Source organism: Giraffa tippelskirchi, chromosome 8 (assembly GCF_054371585.1).
Source record: "Giraffa tippelskirchi isolate mGirTip1 chromosome 8, T2T-mGirTip1v1.2.pri, whole genome shotgun sequence".
Classification (NCBI taxonomy): domain Eukaryota; kingdom Metazoa; phylum Chordata; class Mammalia; order Artiodactyla; family Giraffidae; genus Giraffa; species Giraffa tippelskirchi.
The window spans coordinates 132486640-132510552 of NC_137282.1; the positions used below are offsets into that span (position 1 = coordinate 132486640).

Sequence of the window (23913 nt, forward strand, 5' to 3'; positions counted from 1 at the left end):
AGCACATCTGAGGCCAGGACTGTATTTCACCCTCATCCTCTGGTCAGAAACATATTATCACTCTCACTGTGTAAATGAAGAAACAGGATTAAAAAGTATTCACATTTCTGGAAACTTCCTCAGTGGTCTAGTGATTGAGACCCCGCACTTCCAATGCAGGGGGTGCGGGTTCGATCCTGGTGGGGAAACTAAGATCTCACATGCCGCGAAGCACAGCCAAAAAGAAATAAAATAAGGGATCTTAACAACAATTAAAAATAAATAAATGTATTTTTAAAGTACCCACATTTTTCAGGGGTGCTCTGCTAATGAATAACATAGTCGGAGCTTGAATTAGGATCTCCTGGGGCAACTCTGATCTCTCGTTGTTTTCTGTTCCCCTGATGACCAGAGGAGAAGTAGTTGAAGGGTGAGCGGTGTACAGAGGACGCGGTGGAAATGCAGAAGAGGCACAGAGCTCACCCAGATGGTGAATTCGCTACAAAGCCCAAAGATCTAAGGAACATGTAAGGCAGGAAAATAAACTCAAAACTAATGAACCCGTTCCGTTCACCAGAGAATTGCTTTCCTGAAACAGTGATCCAGTTATGAAAACCTGCATCCCCCAATCCACTGCAGCATGAGGGGAAGGAGCAAAAGGAACGGAAAGCAATTTAAATGACGGAACAATAGGGGGGCTGGTTGAATAAGTTCTGGAATATCCGCATAGCGGAATGCTGTGCCCCCACCCAAAGCCGTGTTTTAAAAGAACAGTTTACAACTAGGAAACGCTCACAGAATACTGTTTTAAGAGCATGTTACATAACAATATGTGCCAGATGATTCCAGTTTTGTGGAAACGAACCAGAAGGAAACACACCCTATGTATACAGGCACAGAAAGAAACCGGAGGCACGGACTTTAGAATCCTCATGCTGGTTTCTCCCAGAAGGGTGAGCTTATGGATAGCTTCTTTCCTTCTCTATGATTTTCTGTCTGCTCCCACTTTGCTCTAACATGTTGCTTTTATAACCAGAAACACAATATTTTTTAATTTGGATTTTCAAACACTGAGAAGACTTAAGAGTGACAAATCAGTGAGGTTAAAGCCCAGGAAGACAGTTCTAGATGCTCAGATCTCTCATATTCCCGCAAGGAGACAAATCAAGTTCCCCTTTAACTCCAGTTCCCCTACACACACACACACACACACACACACACACACTCCAGAACGTGCCCTCCACACACACACACACACACACACACACACACACTCCAGAACGTGCCCTCCACACCACCCTCGTCCCCTTCTCCAGGAGGCCATCCTCTCAACCTCATCCCCAGATCCAGTCCCACCTTGCTGGGAGGCGAGGCAGGGAAAGCATGATAGAGGATGGACAACCAAGAAAAATTCCCAAGTACCCTCCGTGTGGCACACGGCACGCCAGGAGCTTCCAACACATAGACTCAGATGCAAGGCAATTCTAAAACCTAGGTATCGCTACCAACATTACCAAGAGGAAAGTCAAGTTTGGAAATTATAATCCAGGGTCACGCAGCCAGTGAGTGCCCAGAATTGAGAATGAAACCCAAGTCCAATGAGAGTTCATCTATAGACGGTTAATAGGCCTGCCCAACGACTGTACCCTAGCCTCACAAACTGCAAAATAATAATATTTTCGTTCAACCTACTTTAATCTCGTTCAGCCTGAAAGCAAAATGCACCACCAGTCCTGATTCGAGAATATAGAGATTTAATAATTTCAAAAAGAAAGAAAAGGAAAGGGGGAGAAAAAACCCACAGCTCTGTGCTCATCCCTCATTCAGTGAAGTAAAAATAAAAATCGAACCTTCCCCCAACACATTGTGCTTTAATGAAAGCACCAAGCCAATCTTCTTCACTACCACCCACCCCAGCCCACTTTGTTTAAATTTAGGCAACCACCAGGCAAACTGTACCCAACTAACTGCATTATCTGAAATGAAGTCATAAAGTCCTCATCTGAAACACCAGCCCTCATTCCAAGGAAAACAGGGCAGGGCACACAGGGCCGGCATCTCAGGGGAGTCTTAGGCTGGGCCTCAGAAGACCTCTTTGCAAAGTTCCCTGGCTCTCTGAGGGGAGCTGTGGGGCCTTGCAGCAGCAGCTTCCCCTCTCTGGGTCTCAGCCACCCCTCTACAGTCAGGGTGGAATGACAAAAGGGATCGAGAAGGCCCATCTCAAGGCACAGCTCCTATTGTTCCTGGGATCCCGATGTGCAGAGTGCAGCCCGGTGCGTAAAGGCCCAGACACCCCATCCCACAGACTGAATAAACAGCAACCCAAGGTGTGGCTGATCAGGGTGACATGAGCTGGCCCTGCCTGAAGCTGCTGTAGTTCTAAAGCTCCAGCTTTGGAGTATTCAGTTCTCAGTAAATATGTAGCAACAGGAGGGAGAGAGAACTGAGCCTCCAGGAAGGCTCTGGGGCTGGTCACCCTCTGTCCTGTCCAGGCAACACGGGCAGGGACTCTGCCCACTGGGACTCAACAAACCCGGAGTCATTGATCCCCCTTCCCCCTTCTCTCCACACTTGACTTTTTAAACGTGATCGCACTGGAGAAAGGAGGGGGGTGTTCACTTGCTAATGAAAAATGCTCTTTGCTTTTCTGGATGAATCTGAGGCTCTGGGAGCCTATGAGCTAGCTGGATTTTTCTTCCAGCAACCAAGTCCTTGGATTTCTTTTCCAAGTTTCCCTCTTGTGTTTCAGGAGTGTGTCTAAGCCCTATGGTAGGACTATATCCCCTCCCTCAAGTGGAGGTATGGGGCACCCTGGAAGGTGGAGCAAAGTTAATAATCACAATTTGAAGAGAAGCATGGCTGTAACAACAGCAGATAGCTCCACACTGGAGACACCATTAAACAACTCTGTGCCCGAGGGCACCCATGACTGGCTGCACAGTCTCATCAACCAGGGGCTCTAATTTCTGCCATCGGTGGACAGCTACCTGGAACTGATCAAAGGTCGCCCACACACTCAATTCCAGTCCTCCTCAAGCCATGCCCCCATTCACACACTTCCAAGCAGGTGGTTCCCAGTTCTTTATCTGCTGAGTCAAGCTCTGAAGACTCTATGGAAAATCCAGGGGAAGATTGAAAAGCATCAGAGAAAGATTTAAAGAATGAGGAAGGCAACCAGTGGCCTCTGGGCTCTGAAGCTCCCAGATGCTGGCTTTAATATCCAGCTTCAGGAACTGGGAGGTCAACCTTCCAGACCTCTCCCCCGACTCTGACTTTGACAGAACCGAAGATCCTAAGCATGGGCCCCCAATTTCCCATCTCAGTCAGACATCCAAAATAGGACTTCCAAGGTAAATAAAACTGAGATAAACATACATTTTGAACTATGGTGCTGGAGAAGACTCTTGAGAGTCCCTTGGACTGCAAGGAGATCAAATCAGTCAGTCCTAAAGGAAATCAACCCTGAATATTCATTGGAAGGACTGGGGCTGACTCTCCAATACTCTGGCCACCTGATGCAAAGAGCCAACTCATTGGAAAAGAACTTGATGCTGGAAAAGACTGAAGGCAGGAGGAGAAGGGGGTGACAGAGGATAGGATAGCTGGATGGCATCACTGAATCAATGGACATAAATCTAAGCAAACTCCGGGAGACAGTGAAGGACACGGAAGCCTGGTGTGTGGCAGTCCATGGGGTCACAAAGAGTCTGACACAACTGAGTGAGTGAATAACAACAACTACTGTACACAGTGCTAAATTTACCCATCCCACCTCTCCAAGAGGGAGAAATGATAGAGAGTAATAAACAGTTTTAATTGTAAGTAAAAGTGCGGTTGATGCATATACAATAGTAAAAATGATGAATTTCAAATCAGATCTGGATTCAAACTTAGACCAATTCACTTATAAACTGTATGACCTCAAGCAAATTAATCAACCCCTCTGAGCTTCCTAGCTGGGACATGAGTATTACAGGAGAGAGCATATATAATTTGGGACTTATTCACTGACCCACAACTTGTTTTCCTCAGCAGGCTGGGATGAAAGGAGAAGAATTATGAGTCCCTGAAGAACTAGAAGCAGAGTAAGAGGCAACAGGACAGACACATAGATCCCCACCTCCCACCGCCACCCCCCACAATACTCACAGCAGGAGGTGGAGCCCTCATTCACAAACCCCTTGCTTGGGTCACCCTTGCAGACCATGAACACTGCAGAAATGCTTTAGACATCTGGTTTTCAAACTTTTTTAGCAGCAGAATCCCAGACCCCCCCAATACAGAGAACAGAGATAAAAAGCAGGATGCTCTTGGAGAAGTGGATTCTAAGATTAACTGCTCTGCAGCCCTGCAAGAATCTAAAATTGCACTGTAATGGAGAAGGAGCCGGGAGATGAAGAAAGCAGAGGGAGTCATCAGAGGAGAGCAGTGACAAGAAATTATCTGTGGAACAGGACTGGTATCGCATAGGGACGGCACCTCCCTCCTATGACAAAACTGGCAGCCTCGGGCACCTTCTGCAGATAGCACTCACTGCACAAACTCCTAGCTGGAGGGATCAAGACAGAGGACCATTGAGATATACTCTAGGACCACAATATTTTTTCACAATTGCCAAATATTTACTAAGATTCAAGCACCCACCCTACTCCTTGATGACCACCATCTACCTTATACCTCCAGCCGCCCTTGGAAATTGGGTCCAAATGAGTCCAACATCCAGCCTACTGCCTCCTTCCCAGAAAGTCTACCCTGTACTAAGTTGCTGCTCCTCAACCCACCCACTCTCCTTGTTTCTCTCTTAGATTTTTTTCATGGGACAGCACTGTCTGTCCAATAAAAACATCACCCCACCAAACAGAAGGATATGGGGCCAATTCTGCCAGCTCAAATGCTTGTATCCTTAGGAAGGCATCAACAACCCATTTATGCACAGAACGTGACTTGTCAGCTTGGGCAGGTCAGAGGTCAAAAGACACCTGCTCATCAGAAAGTAATATACATAGCAACTGTCAGAAAAGCCAGGCAAATAGCAGCATCACAAAAGAATGGCACCACCGAGGGCCATCCAGAAAGCATAACCGAGGCAGAAACACCCCCTCCACTAACCACAGGAAGTCTGAATGATGTGAGCTAAGGCAACAAAATATTTTCACAAGCATTCCCACCAGGCCACCCTACTTTGCCACCTGAATCCTGAGACATGGGAATTAGCATCAACAACTTCCCAGGAGAAGGTAATAAGGCAGGCATGTGGGAAGAACAGGGGCCCTGGGAGCAGAGAGCTCCGAGTTCAAATCTCAGCTCAACGGCTTGCTAGCTATGTGTCCCACATTAGATGATACAGGTCAAGTGGATAAATATAAGTAAAACACTCAGTAAATACTAGCCCTCTCCGAAGGCCAACCTTCTACCTCTAACCCTAACTTCAAAGTGAAGGAGGTCCAAGTAATTCTGCAAAGCCGTTAATAGCCAAGTACCACTTAAACCAGGCTTTCCAGGTGGTTCAGTGGTAAACAATCTGCCTGCCAATGCAGGAGACACAGGGGACGAGGGTTGAATCCCTGGGTCAGGAAGATCTCCTGGAGGAGGAAATGGCAACCCACTCCAGTATTCTTGCCTGGGAAATCCCATGGACAGAGGAGCCTGGCGGGCTACAGTCCATGGGATCTTAAAGAGTCAGGCATGACTGAGCAACTGAGCATGCACAATGCAAGCACCACTTAAACGCAGGCCAGGATCACCTCTGTGTTTGTGCAGTGTGACGTGAAGAAAGCGAGAGTGGCCACAGCATCGTGCCTTTGGTCTTCCTTTCCCCAAGTCTGCCCATCACCAAAATTCTATTTATCCTTCAAAATTCAGCTCCAATGCCACCTTTGCAGCTCTGAGAAAAAAGTAACCCCTCTTTCACGACTCCATTTGGCTTGATGCTTATCATAGTACTTACTTTGTTCTGCCTGGTATTATAGTTGTGTTTATAGTTCTGTGCCCCAACTCCAAAGAAAAGGCTCTTCCGAAGTGGAGTTTTGACTCTCTCACCCCTCCAACCTTCTGGCACATTGCCTCATGCAGAGCAGGTCAAGAAATATTGTGGTTGGCTGGCTGGCTGGGTAAGGAATCCATTCAAGATTGTCCAGACACCACATAAATGCATGATCCTAACAATTCTTTGGTGAGAGCTCATATTCAGTAAGCCAGTAAAACCACAAGGACGAAGGGCTGAGGCTACACACCAACAAGGAGAATATCCCGCATCTAACACCAGAGCTCTCAGCAGAAGCAGACGCACTGGCCTGGAACCTAAGGAGTACAGCCCTACTCCTGTGTAGTCTTCAAGCCACTCCCATCCACTCCATGGGCCTCAGCTTCTCCCTGTCAACACCGACCTGGTCCCCCATCAGATCCATGGAGAGGCTCAGCCAGATGGTGGGAAGAAGGTGCCGGGGAGGGGAAAGTATTCTGTATTCCCCAAGGTCTGATTTTATTTTCTAAATGGTTTTGGTTTGTATAGTATGTTGTTTGTGACTTTTCTAAAAGAAAAGTCCAGAGGAAGAGAAATGAAACAGCATGTACAGAATTTTTAAAAATAAAACAAAAATCAAGAGGAAGTGGGTCCCTCTCACAGGTTTCTCATTAAACCAATAGTCAAATTTTAGTAATCAGCTTGTGTTATGGTTTCCATTACAGAGGGGAGCGTATTAAACCTAAAACTATCAAAGAGAAAGTACAGGCCCCACTGCAACTAGATTCCACCCCCAGAGCTCCCCTGACAAGAGGTCTGATCCCCCCCAGTTACCAACTAGGGGGCCCTGAGTACCTCAGTACCTGCCTGCATGAAGAGAAGAAAAGCAGCTCTGCTGAATGGAAGCTGATCCCCTAATGTCAATGCTTAACCAGAAAAGGACCCACCCCTTCCAAGTGGCTGCAAGTGCTGGGTGCCCAGGAAATGCGAACTTGATGTAATTATTCTAAAAACCCTGGGACAAGAGAGTTCTTCCAGACAGAAAGCTTTAGAAAAGCAATGTACATGGCCATAGACAGTACCAGGCCTAATGCTGATTGGAAGTACCCAGAAACTGACAATGGGGTCAGAGTTGGGAGGAGGGGAGAGCTCCAGGGGTGCTGAGACCAGGACTTCGGAGTTCCAAACGGAGTTCCAAACACGTCGAGTGGAACAGAGGGCTCTGGGAACAGCGGCCAGCTTCAGTGTTCTGATTTCTGACTCCTATTCCTCCTGGTCAGATCCTTCACAGTGTGACAATGAGTGGAGAAAGCCACTGTTGGTGACCATCATTTATCACACTCTCTCAATTTACCAAGCAGGTCCCACAGGACCCAGGATGGATGGAAATTCCCGGGTTAGAACCTTCTAGTATTTCAGAGGTCAGGGTGATGCTGCAGAAGGAACACTGTCTTTGGACTCAGAATGGCATTCGAATCCTGACTATTACATACAAGACATCACTAAACCTCTCTGGCCCACTTGACATGAATGGATTTCCTTTCTCCCGTTGGATCCAGTTATGACAAGTCCAATGGGAGAAAGGAAAGAGAAAGGTCATCGGATCAGCATCTTTTGTGCAGAGAAAAATACTCCTGGTCCTAGCCAAGGATTGTCTCCTTGATCCCAGCCAACATCCCCAGAGATGTCGCATTATTACTACACCAGGGACAACCCAGCAAAAGGGTCTATAGATCAACGTGGTTCACCTCCAATGACAACTACACAAGTCAGCACACAAACGCACACACAGAAAAAAGAACAACCAATTATAACCACCCTCTTCCTGTAGGGGTGGGGACCGCAGTTTCACCCTGTCTAAATTTTTTCCCATTGTGAAGAGCTGTCATCTGGCCCTTCATTCATTCACTCCTTCTCTCAGCACTGGCTTATTGAGGGCATGTCTTGGGGAGGCAGCTGCAAACAAGACACAAAGCTCCCCCCAGCCCCACTGCAAGGACTGCACCCTGGGAGAGGGCAGTAGAGGCAACCGGACCACGCTGAGACCGGCAAATTCAAGCGGCAAGTGTGCTCTGCTCTTCACCTCCAGAAGCTGGGGATGAAGAAGAAGATGGACTCAGGAGACACTGCCCATGAGGAAGGAGACAGAAATCAAGCCCAGCCCCTTCATCTTTCACTGTGGACACTGTCCAGCGACTGCTGGCATCATCCTGAATGTCCCCAAGTTCCAACTTCAAATAGTCTGTCACCACTGTCCCCAAAACCCTCAGCCATTCCCAGAGAGCCCTGAATTTCAGAATCCCAAACAGATGTCTTGGATAGTCTTTTGTTCCCAGAGGAGGCACAAAAATGTCTGGGAAACCCTGGGGTCTGACTGGGGCCTTGGGACCACCTCCTCTAGAGCAAAGGGGAGGATGTGAATTATACAGCAGGGGCTTGTGGCCATCCTTTATATACACCAGGAAAGCATGGGCTGGCCAATCATGGAAGAAGTTCAAGAGGAAGGGATGGACCCTGGAGGACAGGAAAGGGGGTATTCCACATGGGCCAGCACCAAACTCAAGATGGAGAAGCAGAAACTAGGCAAATGAACACAGAGGACAACTTAAGATACTGAATTAATTACCACCAAGAACCAGGGAGGTGACCACCTAGAAGGAATATCTTAACTTCCCTTTTCTCACCGAAAGGCTCCCTCCACCATCCATACTCTTAAAACAAAGAGATTCACAGGACTTCTCGTAATTACAATGACCATTTTTTGAACCCTACTATGCACCAGGCCTGTACTTGGTGCCTTAAAATATCTCATCAAATCCTTAATGCCACCCAATTAAGAAAAGTGTCAGTATGCCCATTTTACAGAGGAGGAAACTGAAGCTGAAAAGTCCCATAACTTACCCAAGGCCCCATGGCACAGATCTGCACACAGACATGCACAATAAGGTTGTATGTGTTCAATTCCATGAGAGCCCCAGACCCTGCCACACAGCCCGCTTGCAGGGAAGCTGGGCCCTGGCCCAGAGTCAGGCATGTGCTGGGCACTCTGTGAGTGCCTCTCCAGCCACTCACCATTCCCCACACCCTGCCCCACCGAGTCCCACCTGCAAGAGAGAACACGCGGTGCCTGTCAGTCTTTTCAGTTTTTTACAACCAAGTTCATCTCCAAAAACTGAAATGCCCCAAGCCCTGTCTACCGTTTGAGACCAAATGGAATTTCACAGGTTCATCTCTTGAAAGGAAAAGAAGACCATCACATGCAGGCAAAGAAGACCCAAAGACAGTTCTACTTAAAAGGATAAAAAAAGAGTCTCAGACTTTGAAGCACTGCTCTCAGTGGCCAATAATCAAGAAATGGGAGTAGGTCCCTTTAAAAAAATTAATATTCCACGTAAAACCAAAACCAGACAGAAGCATAAACCTCTAACTCAGAAGCAAGCAGACACAAATTTGCACAGACTTATTTAAGTGACTTCAAAATATGCCTACAGATCAAAATAAAACTCCAGTAGGAAATTTGGGAAGGAGGAAGCTAAGATGGCTATGGACCCTCACCTAAGACCTTCCTACCAAACAGTTTCTCTCCCTTATTATATGCTTATGGCTGGGGTGCCTGATCGCAGAAGGCCCTCTCACTCCTGACTGGTTTATGTCTGCCGGGCATCTGAAAGCTTTACAGTAAATGGTGACTCATCTATTGCAGCCACCATAGGTACCGCGAATGTAAAAAGCCAGAGTTTGTTCCATCCACATGAAAGAGAAACAGCAGGTATGGAGCTGAGCCTGACTCAAACTGCGACCCCCGTTCACCGCCACTTGTCAGCATTTAGCTGAAACTCAAAATGCAATTACCCAGCTCTTGGGGACCAAGGGCAGGAGGAAGCAGGGCTTCTAAGGGGGTCCCATCCATAAACACAGCAGTGTTCCTTCTCATCAGGCCAAGTCTCCCCACGCGATCACTTATTCAACAAGTATTTTATACAGCATGTAACATACCAGACACTGGACTGAGTGCTAGAAATACAATATGAATAAAACAAACATGGCGAGACCTCCCTGGTGGTCCAGAGGTTTAGATTTCACACTTCCAGTGCAAGGGGCGTGGGTTTGATCCCTGGAACTAAGATCCCACATGCCATGTGGCATGGCAAAAACAAAAACCAACAAAAAAAAAACAAAACAAAAAAACATGGCAACCACCCTCAAGGAGATCCTAAGCCCCCCACTAGCTGCTTTACATACTTGTTCTCATTGAATTTATTAAATTCTCATGTAATAGCTCCATCTGACAGATAGGGAAACTGAGGCTGGAGGGTTAGAGTGGGGTCATATAGTCAATTAAGTGGAGAGACAGGATTCAAACCCATTTCTCTGGCATTCTGAGGCTGGGCTCTCAAACAACAACTTACTTTGCAGTGAGGAGGGACGGATGAGCTCTGGTCCCCATCCCAAGGAGCCCAAGCCTGGCAGAGGACACGTGCCTTTAAAGAGATGTTGGGGTGCCCACAGATGGGAAGCTGACAAAACAGAGACAAGTGAGCCTGAGCTAGGGTCGGCTCGAGACATCTTCCCTGAAGGATGTCATGGTTGGGGGAGGTGGGAATGAGGCCAGAAAGGTAGGAAGAGATGAGGCCCATACTGCATTGAATGGTGCCCCCCTCAAAATTCAGAACCACTGAGAACCTCAGAATAGGCTCTGATTAGGAAATAGGGTCTCAGCAGATGTAACTGTTAAGATGAGGTCATAGTCATCTCAAACCCACCCCGATCCAACAACTGGTGCCCTTACAAGGAGAGAAAAGAGACACAGACACACAAAGGGCCACGTGATGACGGAGGCACCCATGCAGCTACAGGTCAGGGAACACCAAGGGCCGCCCGGAGTCACCGTAAGCTGGGACAGAGGCATGGAACGGACTTGCCCTCCGGGCCTTTGGAGGGGACCAGTTCTGCCCACACCTTGACAGTGAACTTCTGGCCTCCAGAACACCAGAGAATACATTTCTGTCGTTTCAAATCCCCCAGCTTGCTGGTGTGTCATCCCAGCAGCCCCGAGAGGCTAATACAAGGCCTGCTCTAGGACAGGCCTGACACATTAGGTGGAGGAGTTTGGCCTCCCCACTGCAGGCTGTGGGCAGGCTTTAAGCAGCAGAGCAGGGGTAGGTGCGGGGTAGGGTGGGGGGGCGGTTCTAAAAACCAATCTGGAGGGGAATTTCCTGGTAGTCCAGTGGTTAAGACTCCGCACTCCCCAATGCAGGGGGCCTAGGTTTGATCCCTGGTCAGGGAACTAGATCCCTCATGCAGCAATGAAGATCCCACATGCCACAACTAAGAGCTGGCACAGCCCCCCTAAAAAAAAAACCAATCTGGAGCTTATGTCTTTCCAATTGGCAGCCTCCAGCCCAATCCCGAGAGTCCACCAGGACTCCACCACCACCAAGCCCACCCTCTGCTGCCGGACTCACCCACAGCTGGGGGCTTCCAGGACCAGGCTCTGTTTGCAGATGGCATTGGCCTTCAGCCGGGACATTGTTCTTGACCAGATGTCCCCACCTGTCATTCTCACAGGTTCTCAACCCCTACACACCCATGTCAGTTCTGTAGCTTTCCCTTCCACCCTGCTTCTGGTGGGTTCCTCTCAGTCATTGCCCTAAATCTGCGGCTCCCCTTCGACTCCTCTTTTCTCCTCCACCTCAGAGAATCACCAACTGGCCGTCCACCCCATGGCCTGGAGGACACACCCACCTCCCCTCCCTCCTGGATGTCTGTGGCTGCATCGTGGGTTTTCATCCCTCTCAGGGGACTCCCCTTTCCTCTCCACCCTCTACCCCAATCCGGCTGGCCTGGACACCACAACGAAGGTCAACTCCAAGAAGCCCAGTTATCAGAACACCTGACCTCTGGCCCCTCTGCACCCATCCTGGAGGCCTCTGGCTGATCCACAGGCCTCCACTGGGTCAGGGGTCCTACCCAGCCTCATTTCCCAACCTTCCCAGCCTAGCAATTCACTCTCCTCCCTCCTCTCAATCCTGCCCTCTAACTGCTCTTCCTGCCAGCTACTCCTTCCTGCCCCAGCTAAGCAACTGCAGAATCAAAGGCCCCAAGAAGTCAAGACTTTAGCTTTCTCGTACTAGGGAACACCCACACTGAGTCTGCTTTGGATTCAAGTGGAAATAAGTTCACCCTGCAATGCTCGGCAAACTCCTCTTAAGGTCCCCTAAAACATCTACATATTTAGTCAAAGCTATGATACCCATTGGGCTTTCTGGATGGCTCAAGTGGTAGAGAATCTGCCTGCAATGCAAGAGACACAGCAGATGCGGGTTCAATCCCTGGGTCGGGAAAATACCCTGGAGGAGGAGATGGCAACTCACTCTAGTAGTCTTGCCTGGAAAATCCCATGGACAGAGGAGCCTGGTGGGCTCCTCCACAAGGTTGCAAAGAGTCAGACATGACTCAGCACTCATGCACTCACACATAATATGCATCCTCCAGGCTAAAGCTGACAAACAGGCCCCTTTCCCAGGGGGCTGGAGAGAGTCTGAGGCTGGAGACCGGGCCATGGCAGCCACCACTTGCAGCTGTGCTCCAGAGCTTTGGGTATTATCTTGTTTAATCTCTACAATAACCTTCCAATTAATTGCTGTTATCACTGCCATGTAACCACAGAAGAGTAAGCCCTGGGGTTAAATACCTTGACTCAAAGCTGCAATTATGAGGGAGAAAGGAAATGAGACCCCCCCCCCCACCGCCCTGATACTTGGTCCCAGTTCACTGACTAGGAAGGGGCAGGGCCCTGGGCTCACCCAGGCCCTGCACCCAGTGCCCACCAGAAGCGTGCTCAGAGATTTAGAGTTTGGATTTCCTCTTGTCGACTCTCTAAGACTCCATTTCTCTATCTTACGAACAAGAATACTGGGACCTCCCTGGTGGTCTAGTGGTTGGGCCTTGGCCTTCCAATGCAGGGGGTGTGGGTTTGATCTCTGGTCAGGGAGCTGAGATCCACATGCCTCAGGGCCAAGACACGGTAAAACATAAAACAGAGGCAATATTGTAACAAATTCAATAAACACTTTAAAATGGTCCATATAAAAAAACATTGTTTTAAAGAACAAGAATACTTAAACCCCTTCTCCCAAAGCATTAATGGGAGGATTTAAATGAGATAATATATGTAAAATTACAGAACAAAATGTTTGATACATAGAAGATCCTTAATAAAGGTTAGTTGCTTTAAATCGAAAATAAATTAGGGCAGAGAGAAGCATTTACTTGCCCACGTGAAGCAAAACGTGTTACTGACCCATCAGGCAGCAAAGCCAACTGTTCATTTCTAAGAGGTGCCAATCTTTCATAATTACAAAAAAACAAAGTAAAATAATAACCACAATCGTCAGCATCATCATTATGGCAGCTATCGTGTATGGAAGGCTTAGAAAGTGCCAAATACTTTCCATACATAACTCTAAATGAGTTAGTCCTCCCAGTCTCCAGGAGGTAAGCTGAATGGCCCCATTTTACAGAGGGAGGAACTGAGGCTCAGAAAAGTTGATAGATCAACTTTTATCACAGTCGCAGCACCTCTAAAGCTGGGACTCACCCCAGTGACTGACTCCAGGTCCCACGTTCTATCACTGCCTCTTGAAAAGCAGTCAGACCCCCTCAGGACCTTCACCTTCTTCTCCACCTCAGAAACTTCCTGCCCTTCATCTCCCTCTCCACAGCCCCTCTCCTCACTCAGAGGGAAAAGCGCCCGGGCCTGCTCTTCCTGAGAGGGTGTGAGGGTCACAGGAGCAGCGCAACAGGCAAGAGGACTCTGTCCTGGGCCCAGTCAGCCCGGGAGGGCACACGGGTCCCTCAGCTCCTGTGCACCTCAGTGCCCTCAACTCGCAGCTTGGTTGCTCTAATGCCCACACAAGGTAATAGCCACGGACGTGTTCAAGACATCCTGCAGGGCTCTTAATCCACCTCAGGCCTTCTGGCACCTTCCTCCACCAAACGCCACCTCTCTCTCCCTCAGGCATCCCCACACGCTGCCTCTCTGCACTCCTTGCCCTGAATGACCCAACTTCCTTCACCCTAAAAACACCACCCCGACCTTGCTGCCTTCTCATGACATACTGTTGCAGGGGTTCATGCAATCACCCTGCTCCCGGCTATACATGCTCCCCAAAGGCCCGAATGATCACTCAGACAGCTCTGTACTCCCTATGGAACTCAGTGTCATGCCATTTTTTTGGCAGGCATCCAGGAAAACCTTGACAAAGAGTAACTGAAACAGAACACGTAGGCACAACATCCCAAGTCCTTCTCACAACAGACTCAGAAGAGGTTATCCTCATTTTTCACAGTGAGGAAACTGGGGCTCGGGTTACGAAGTTCAAGTTCATCCAGCTTCCAATTAGAAGAGTTCAACACTAGAATTCATTAGTTAGGCCCCAAAGTGTCCCGAACACACCAGTTAAGTGGCTGGGCTCCTTCTCTTCTTGCCTTGTCCACAAGTACATCTTCTAAAAAAAATTCAACAGCCTGGTCAATCTGCATTTGCTCACCAGAAGGTTCTCTTTTAAGGCCCTGTCTTTTTCTCTTGGCCACATCGCTGGTTCTGAAACAGAAGGGGTCCCTATTGCTTTGTTTAATGCTTCCAGGGGGCTGCAGTACCTTCTCGGGGCTATTTGCAATGGCTCTGCTGCCTGTCTAGTTCTGGGATATGTTCTTCGTCTGCCCCCTATCTCTGCTGTCACCCTAGAAGTGGAGCTGCCAAGAACTACAAACATTCTGTAGAGATGGGCACAGCACGAAGGACACCAGCCAGGGCCCCCCCGCCAGAACTCTGCAAAGCTGGTTAACGAAAGAGTGTTTGCTCGGAAGGCAAGAACTCCCGGGATCGCATTGGTGGTTGTCCCCATTACCTCGTTTTGGGGCGGAGACGAGGGAAGCTGGAGAAGATATGTGACTTGCCTCAAACCGCATGGCAACGCAGTGACTCAAATCCAGCCCACGTGGATGCCCTGCCCAGGCTGTCTCTCCACCATACCCTGCCCACGTTTCCCCTTTTTACTATCAGAATTTCCTCCCCTCCTTTTTTCTTTGAAAAACCTGCATTACATATTAACAATTTTACTGGGGGGGAAAAAACTTGATCAAAAACACATCAAATAAACTCTGCCCTTTTCCAGATGCTTTTCAATGTGCATGTGTAGATGTTCATTGGCTTGCCCTGAGCACAGGTGAGCCACTCCATGCCATTCTGGGTGCATGTAGCCAGCCCTCAGTCTCTACGTGGGCATGTATTCCTCTGCACTACTGTCACAGAGTTTATCAGCCTTTCCTGGGTTATCTACATTTGGAAGATTTCCAATTTTTTTCCCATCTTTGGATGAGTTGGTTTTCTGCCCCTTTGGGATTACTTCTGTGGGACTTATTTTCAGAAGTAAAAATACTGGTCAAAAGGTATAAGCAGTGTTGGGACTTCCCCGGCAATCCAGGGCTTAAGAGTCCGAGCTTCCACTGGCAGGAGGCACGGATTCAATACCTGGTCAGGGAACTAGGATCCCACACACTGCAGCAGAGTCAAAAAAATTTTTTTTAATTTTTCAATTTAAAAAAAAGATATAAGCAGTGTCACCAAAGTCACCATGCTCCCTAGAAAAACAGCTCCCCTTTCCGATAATGCCAGTGGTACCCTGTTTTCTTTCCCACAGTCCTCAATAGTGAGTTTTATACATTTGATCAATTTGTCACTAATAAGATAGGCCAAGTAACTCAGATCTGTTTTCACTTAAGTATCTTGTGTGTTTAGGAAGTTGAACTGTTTTCCACATCTCACTTTATTAACTGGGCCTTATATGAAATGATCTGTTCCTATGTTTTGGTTATTTTAGCAATACAATCTGAATATTTACCCTAAAGAGCCTGATCAGTTCTGTGCATGCTTTTGACAACATGTTCTTATAGCTATCAGTTTGTCACAACTGTTTCCCTCTTCTATACCTTCCCCTTTAGCACAATTTAATTACTAGGGGAGTTTGGGGGGAAAAATCCACTTTACTGAGTCACCCCAGCTGTAAATATGTCTCTGTGAGAGGCACACCCCAGCCCCAGGCCGACACAGTTCACCACGAAAAGACTGGGTATATGGTTATTATTTTTACTTTATAGATTTTATTCCTTTACAGCATATCCCATTTCCTCAATGATCATTTTTATGGAATTTTCACAAATACATTTGCTCCCCACAGTGAGGATAAACACTCCATCTACTTTTCCTGAGTTTTAAAACTGAGTTTTAAACACACCTTGAATTTATAACTAAAGACATATTTGAGTTCATTTTCTCTATACTGTTATTTAGTTCTTCCCAAGAGTCATTTACTGTATTTTATTATTATTATTACTATTATTATTATTATTTTTTTGCCATACCGCGAGGCTTGCGGGATTTCAGTTCCCCAACCAGGTACTGAACCCAGGTCTTCAGCAATGAGAATGCACAGCCCTAATCTACCACTGGATGGCCAGGGAATTCCCAGGAGCCATTTAACTTAAAATAATGTCTTTCACTATTGTCTGCCTTTCCAAATTCACCAATAGCAATGCCTTCTATTTATTTAGATTATTTTACTGTATCCATCTCTCCTTTTTCTGTCTGACCCTAACACTGTATAGTTTTAATAACTACTGCTTACCTGCTTCGTTTGCTGAGAGGAGCCCACTGCTAAAAGATTTTCAAGACACCCTTCAGTACGCTTGCCCACCAATTTTTCCTGATTATTAGGATGATCGTTACGCATGCCTTCTGAAGTATTTCACTGGAATTTTAACTGCCTAAGCATGAAATCTAGGCAAAAATCTGGGATACTGACCCTTCAATACTGTAACTTCTCATCAGAAGCAGTCACATAGGATTTTGTAATTTTCTTTGAATAGAAATTGTGTCATTTGCAAACAGCGATGTTTTTATCTCTTCCTTCCCTATACCAATCCCTCTAAGTTTCTTTTTGTTCCTATATTGGTATGACAAGCGTCTGTTAAACTATGTTAAATAAGAGTAGCGATAAGGGACATTTTGGTTTAGTTCCTGTTTTTCAGAGCACACTTCTAGAATTTCTCCACTCAGAACCTGCAGCCCCCATGGAAGCCTTGGTACATGATTATACATAGGCAGGTTCTTTATCATATTTAGGAGTAAATCATCTAAGACACTTAGTTTTACTTTTATGACTTTCTAAAGCACATATAACTATTTCCAGTATATTTCTGCATCTACTGAGACTACATTCATTCATTCATCAGATATTTGTTGAGCATTGATTGTATTCTAGGCACTATGCTAAATATTGGGGGTTCTAATTTTTATGGTTTATTTTCACTAATATTAGTCTGTTTGAATGAACCAGGCACATATTACTGGCATGAGCCATGCTTGATAATTTTTCAAAACTCATCTGTCAAGACCCTGGTACATGACTATAAAATTTATCTGAAAAAAATTAAGAGACAAAGATATAGAGATATTGACCTCCAGGGACCTATTCAAATGTCACCTACTCTGTGAAGCCTTCCAATCCTTACTTTTTGAAAACAGAGTTGCCGGCTCATTCCTCTGGGCTCCCACAGTCCTCTCTTCCTTCACTATCACATTTGTCACAGGGACTGTAATGTAATCAAATGTCCACATGTCTGTTCCACCCCTCCCCCCAACCCCCAGGGGCCTCAGGACTCCATCACGGCCCGGAGTCACCAGTGCTAAGGACCATGACTAGTGGATGGAAGTTACACAATAAATATTTCCCAAAGTACTGAGGCCATTATTTTATGCCACTGATGATTTTTGCAGCTGTATTTTTAAGTGAAATTGATCTGTAATTTCCTTCTTGGGATCAGCAGGGAGCGGACAAGCCAGTCCAATCCCATGCACACACAGAATAACCGTGGTTCATTGGGCAGGCCTCCTGTCCAAGGAGATACTAGAGAAGTCCAGCTAGAGTTTGAGCTTACAGTGACTCTGGGGAAGGGAGTGGCATAAGATGAAGCTTTGAACTGTCCCAACAAGTGAGTAAAGCCCTGTGATGGGAGCAGGGGAGGGGCACAGGTGAGCCTCAGCAACACAGGTACCGAGACATCTGTGAAGGTTACCAAGGCCCCAGCTGGCTGGATCCAGCAGATCCAACCCCTAGGAGTAGGACTAGTCGTGCCAGTTACTGGTTAGCAACACACAGTAACACACTTATCTTTCCCTCTGTAGAGGTATATTCTATAGTTCCCATCACCCATATAGGGAAACCGAGGCCAGTCGGGTTACATAATATACCAGAGTCACACGGCCAGTAAGTGAATGGGTTGGGATCCCACTGCACCCTGTTGTCTCAAGCAAAGCCCACGACAGGGTCTTGGCCGCAGCCCACGACCTGGATACCAGGCACATCAGCAGAACAGGAACCAACACAGAAGCCTCTGAGAAGAACTGAGACTGAGAGAAGGAAACAGGACACAGGAACCAGGCAGGAGGTTCTGCCATGTCCAAGCCAAGAGCGTCTGAGCCCAGAATCCTGGCCGGAAGGGATCTGAGTCTCCGCTTCCTCAAGCCAGGGGAAACTCTCAGAGCTGAGGGCAGGGTGAGCTGCAGGAAGCAACATGTGGGGCTGTCCTCCTCCGAGACGATGCAGGCCCAGTCTGGGTGGGTCTGCCCGCTCGGCTCAAGAGACCACATGTAGGGGAACCAGTGTCCGGCCAGGCAGGTCCCCGGTGGCCAAAGGGAGCCCGGGCATGGCCGATCATGTTCCTCTTCTTGGGATTCTTCCCCTTAAATAAGGTGTCAGTTGAATGGTTTATAGATTGGCTTTTGGGTGCCTAAAGCCCAAACAAGTAAAAGAAAAACTGGAGTTTCAGTATGCACAAATGGAGGTGGCGTATTTCTGGAGAAGAAGTCCACAGCTTGCATCATATTCCCAGTAATAGGTCCATGGACTTCCAAAAAGGCTCAGAACAACCGACCCAAAATGTACTTAAAAAGTCAGCTAAATCAGCAGAGCCCAGACAGCTGTGCTGAGCAAAGGTGGTCAGCTCAACCAACCAAATATGCCCTGAGAAATTCTGCAGCCATGAACCCTTCTGTCCTTTCAGATCACCTGGAAAGTGTGTGGTGGTCAGTCCCGCCTGGAGCCAGAGGGTGAGGCAGGACATCCCATCTTCACTACATTAAAGGAGATGAGTATGAATTTTTTGGACATACTTGGGGCATCATATTTATACAGTTGGTGGGTTCGCTGGCTATTAGACACCTGAATGTTTGGTGCCCTAAGGTCAGAGGAGAAGCAGGGGCCACTGCCTCCACTTTCTGGCTCCTTGGAGGTCAGCCCCAATTGGAGTGGGTTCAAAATGCAGAATCTGGGGTCTCACCACCCTTCTGCTGGATGCACATTTAACTGGGGCTCCAGGCCCCATGTGATTCATGGGCGCCCTAAAATTTGAGAAGCACTGCTATTGAAGGAAATTTGTGGAAGGCAAAAAGAAAGGAGAAAAAGGAAATGTGAAAACCAAAGTAACAAGAATACAAACAAATGTCAGAGAAGAGGATGAAAGTCGAAGTTGGTGCTTAGAAAAAATATCTGAGATGACTAAACCAGGGGCCCAATTAATTCCCAAAGAATAAGCTGGGAAACTTAGAAAAGACATATAAAGACCCAATAAGTGAGCCACTGATAACACTGTTTAAAGAATTTTATGTACAATCTTAAACTAATAGCTGAAAAACAAAGTTAACAAGCTGATACGAATTTATAAGATACTCAATTTAAAACTAAAGGAAAGACACTTAAACTGATCAGTAAAAGAAAATGAGTTAGAAAAACACAAATCAACAGAGGGAAAAGCATGGGGACTTAATGGATTTGTTGCAAAGTCCTTCTATAATGTGTAAACATTTTTTGCTCACTTAAATATACAAGTAAAACACTCATACTTTCCTTTTGACAAATTAAAGCATGTAATTTAATGCCAAGGCCTCTCTCAATACCACGCCAGAAGGCCTCTCTGATATGAGCCTGGTGCACATATTTCAGGCCTGTTTTGTATGAATACATGATTCCACCAAAAATATACATTTTCAAAAATGGCATACCATTGTACATACCATTATGCAACTTGGTTTTTTTTTACTCCACATTACATTTCTCAGACCTATTCTTATCATAAGCCATCAACCTAATATATTCCTTTCTACTCTTCTGGCAGTGTTTTTCCAACTTTGCTGACTGAGTCCCACAGTAAGAAATATGTGACCCAGTTCACACTTGTGAATATGCAAAACTGAAACAAAAATCTCACCAAATATTTACCCACTCCGTGCAATGCACTCTGTTATTTTCTATTCTTTGTTTCAGACTGTGTCACAACCCACTAAGTTGATTTATTGACTCACTAATGGTCTGAACCACCTGTTTTATTTTGCCCTTACTAAATAAATAAATATTTATTTCTCCATCCAACGGATGTTTACATTACTGTGCCTAATTTTCCACTATTACAATAACGTTCAGTGAATACTGTGCACATATGTGAATGTATCTCTAGAGCAGATACCTAGGAAAGAGAACCGCTGGGCCCGATATGAGCACCTAACAATTTGAGTAAAAATCACAAATTGCTTCCCAAACCAGTGTATTCATTTATTCTCACCAGCAATGTACAAAAGCATGTTTTATTTACATCCTCACCAACTTAGGTTTTGATCTTCCCTAATCTGATCAATTACAAGCGCCATTTTACTATAGTTCTCATTTGCATGTTTTATTATAAGAGAGTTTGTGCATCTTGTCTTTTAACGATTCATCTACCCTTCTTTTCTTATGATTTTCTGTTCCTGTCCTTTGCTCATTCTTCAATTAAGTTAATGCTCCTTCTTGATTTCTAAGAGCTCTTTGCATATTGAGAGAAATAGCTCTTTTTATCACATATGCAGCAAATATTTTTTCCTCAGGGTATCGTATATCTTTTAACTTTGTTGATGCTGTCTTTCTCATTACAGAAGTTCTCATTTCTATGTTGTCAAAGATATCAATCTTTTATTTTATGTCTTCCAGGATTTGTGTCAAACTTGGAAATGTCTCTCTATTCCAAGACCGTAGAAAAATTCTTCTAGTACTCTAATACTTTCATTCTTCATTTACATTTTTGATAGACTTATTTTGACCTAAGACAGAAAGTAGAACATCTGCTAAATATATTCCCCCAAGGTGGTAATATGGTATGAAGTTACTATCTTTCCCCACAAATTTGAAAAACTGCCTTTATCACAAATTACACACACAAATATGCATCACCACTATTTATTTCAGGGCTCTCTTCTCTCTTCTGTCTCATCTGTTCAATCTATTCAGTACCAAGTTACCCTAATCACTATAGCTTTTAAAATATTTAATATCTGTTAGAACTAACCCCTCCTCTTTTGTGTATTTTCATGTAAGCTAATTTTCCCATATGAACTTAGAATCAGTCTTCTACGACCAAAATAATCCTATTGGTAATTTTATTGTGATCACATCTTAAATGAATAGGAGTTTTATAACACTGACTCCTTCTAGCCAGGGTTATATTATCTTCTTGTTTAAGCCTTTTATGCCTCTTAGTAACATTGAAGTTACACATAAATATATGTTTTATTGAGCTTATAACTAGTTTTTTTTCTCTTTTGCTGCTTACGTAAGTGAAATTTTTTTTCTTCCATCATGTTTTCTAGTTGAATATCGTTTCTGTGGGAGAATTACTCATTTCTGTGCATTAATTATACACTCAATGACCTTACTGAATTCTCTTATTGTTTTTAGCAGTTTTTATACCTCTTAATTCTTTCCCTTATCTAATTATACCAGCTTATCCCTCCAAAACAAGGTTATATAATTATGGTACTTAATAATTTTAGTATAATGATTTGGTTTACATATATCATGAAGCAATTACTGCAGTCAGTTTAGTAAACCTGAACTTTTTAAATTGGAATGTATCTAGTATCCACCATTTCAATACTAAGCAAAATCTGACTACCACCCTGATAAAGATGTATTTTCTCATGATGAGGAGGTATCTAATTATTCCTATATTATGAGTTTTTATTAGAAATAGATGCTTAATTTCTCATAAACCTTTTCAGTATCTTATTTTCTCCTTGAATCCTTTAATATGGGGAGCTTATTAATAGAAATCCTAAAGTTAACCTATCCTTGCATTCCTGTTCTGAAATCCACCTGCCCATGGAGTTCTTCCTGCGGGTTGTTGGATTCTCCTTGCTAGTTATGTTATTAGGATTTTGCATCAATATTCAAAGCCAAGATTACTTTGTAGTTTTGTGTGTGCTCATAGTGCTCTTTTGTTATGCTTTGTTACACTAGCTTCATAAAAAGAATTTAAGCATTCCTTATTTCTTTGCTCTAGAATGATTTAAATAGCAACAGAATCCCTGCACCTTCAATATTTGAAAAAATTTACCTGTGAAACCGTCTGGTCCTACATTATTTTAAGGAAAAGCTCTTTGATAAGTTTCTCAATTTCTTCTATGGTAACTGGTCTGTTTAAATTTTATTCTATTCTAGTTTCAGGTTTTTTTTTTTCTTTTAAAGAATACATACTCTCATATTACATAAACTATTTCTAAACATAGAAAAAGATTCTACCAGCATCACTGTAAGAAGTAAATATAGCCTCTACCCCAAACTTCACCAGGACAACATCCAAACGTCCTGGTTCCTCATTTCTGCACCCCTTCTTCCTCATCCCTTTTCATCCCCCTTCTCTTACCACCAAGCGGATTCTTTACCCATGGAGCCATCTGGGAAGCCCCTAAACTCTTCCTCATCCTTCCTCACCCCCAGATTCACATAAAATGAAAACGGACAGGTTTGCAATTAATCAGAAACACCCCGGCGCTCCTCCTCCACTTCCGGTACCATCAGGGAAGGACTGGAAGTGAAGAGCCCAGTTCCCCCCACCTCCCCTCAGTGAAGTCCCCTCCAAGCTCTCCTGGGCTTCTCTTCAACGCCCTCACCAGCCCCAACCCACCTGTGAAACCAGTAGCCACCTCACCCTACTCACATCAAATCCTCGGCCTCCTGATGACTGGTACCAAGAAATCCACAGGTGTCCAATCATCAGACACCTGCCAGATGCTTGGGGTCCCTGACATACAAGGGTATTCCTACCTTCTAAAAGCATGGATCCCAGGAGTTCCCATCACAAGAGAAAAAAAAAATTTTTTTTCTTTTATTATCTATATGAGATGATGGAGGTTCAGTAAAACTTACTGCAGTGACTGCTCCATGATGTATGCAAGCCAAATCATCATGTTTAATAAATAAAGTTCATTGAGAGTCTATGTAATCTGTTTAAAAAAATCATTGAGCTGTACACCTTGAACTTACACAGTGCTATATGTGAATTATATCTCAATACAACTGGAAGAAAAGAAATAAAAGTGTGTTATCTGACTTAGGGGTTCAGACCTGCCCGCAAGTAACCACAAGGCCTCAGTAAGCATCCCAGAACAACCAGGGATTCCATAGTACAGCAGAGCAAATCAGAAGGGCAGAGAACAGAGAAACCACTGACCACCAGGAGGATGGTGGGAAAAACACTTTAAGCAAGGGACCCAAAGCCAGGCTGCTGGGAAGATCAGCCCAATGTGCCAGTGGTATAGAAAGGGGGGCAGATAAGCCTGGGAGCGCCAGCGGGAGGTTTGGACATGACACAGCAGACAGTGGAAGCCACCGTGGGCTCCTGTGCAGGGGAGTAACAGGAAGAAAGTGGTGTTTTGGTCACACTCCCCACATTCTAGGATGCCAGACTTGCATTCAAAGAAATGACTAGCTGTGCCAAGAACTCGGCAAGCTGTGGGGAGGACTGTAAACCACAAGCCTATACTGATGCCACAAGTGACAATGGACACACACACGTGTGCACTCACACACACACACACAGAG

General features: G+C 45.5%; 1 protein-coding gene across 41 annotated transcripts in view; it reads right to left on the reverse strand.

The window, feature by feature from the left end:
- The window catches only part of TRERF1 (transcriptional regulating factor 1), a 206270-nt gene that overhangs the window by 149610 nt on the left and 32747 nt on the right, over positions 1-23913 (reverse strand). Inside the window, exon 1 of one of the 41 annotated variants that reach the window (XM_081518610.1) lies at positions 287-662. The exons of the other annotated variants lie outside the window; for them this stretch is intronic. The gene's annotated coding sequence lies outside the window, so the exon portion shown is untranslated. Of the gene's footprint in view, positions 1-286; positions 663-23913 lie in introns of those variants that run through there. 41 annotated transcript variants of the gene reach the window in all.